The sequence below is a fragment of the Helianthus annuus genome, chromosome 2, assembly GCF_002127325.2.
Source record: "Helianthus annuus cultivar XRQ/B chromosome 2, HanXRQr2.0-SUNRISE, whole genome shotgun sequence".
Classification (NCBI taxonomy): Eukaryota; Viridiplantae; Streptophyta; class Magnoliopsida; order Asterales; family Asteraceae; genus Helianthus; species Helianthus annuus.
In genome coordinates this window covers 58,542,327-58,543,321 of record NC_035434.2, presented here as the reverse complement: position 1 = coordinate 58,543,321, position 995 = coordinate 58,542,327, and the positions used below count along the sequence as shown (strand labels likewise).

The window sequence follows — 995 nt, the reverse complement described above, 5'->3', positions numbered from 1 at the left end:
GCCCTTGAAATCCTTGATTATTGAATGGTTGGCGAGGAACAAAATTTCCTTGATTTCCTTGGAAATTAGGATTGGCTTGATTAGAAGGATTTCCATATCGAAAGTTTGGATGGTTTCGTAATCCAGGGTGGTAGGTGTTCGAGTTCATGTTATAATTCCTACCACCTCCCCCTTGGACTTTAATAACATTCACCTCCTCATATTGCCCATCACCTCCTAGGTAAATTTCAGCCGCGTGACCCAACTCGCTGCAAATTGCACACACATCATAAATTTGGTTGGAAGTTTGAACATTACCATCATCCGCCGTGTGTACTTGGGTTCTTGTAATAGCTGGTCTCACTCTCCTTGATGATTGAGCTTTTCTTTCTGACGTGACCGACATTCGCTCCAAAAATGCCCAATCGTCTTGTTCATAGTTGGTACCAAATGTGCCATTGGTGATGGACATTAAATCACAAGCATCTTCAGAATTCAGCCCCTCATGAAATACATTCAATAACTCCCACAACTCAATACCATGATGAGGACAGTTTTTAATCATCATGTTAAAACGTTCAAATGCCTCATGAAAAATTTCCCCCGATTATTGTTGAAAACTTCTCAAACTCCGTCTTGTATCATTTGTCTTTTGGGTCGTGAAAAACTCTTCCAAAAATCTTTGTTGCATCTCCGCCCAAGTATAAATTGAGGCCGATGGTAAAGTGTAAAACCATCTCTTCGCTTTATCTTCCAATGAGAATTGAAACAAGACCAACTTAACATCATCAGAAGAAAATCCTTGCCCACCAATAGTGTTGCATATAGAATCATATGCCTCCAAATGAAAGTAGGGTTCTTCTGTTGCTAACCCCTAGTTCTTTGGCAAACTTTGGAGTGAATTTGTTCTAACCTCAAATGTTCTCCCTTGTTGATTTTGAGGAATAACTACTGGTGAAGGATTGTTGGTGATAACCGGCCTAAAGTGTGCTTTAATACCCCTCACTACCTCGCGA

At 40.4% G+C, this 995-nt stretch overlaps 1 pseudogene; it reads left to right on the top strand.

Annotated features, from left to right (window-relative positions):
- The first annotated feature begins 515 nt into the window (after nucleotides 1-515).
- LOC118490028 lies at nucleotides 516-616 on the top strand (annotated as a pseudogene).
- Nucleotides 617-995: the final 379 nt, after the last annotated feature.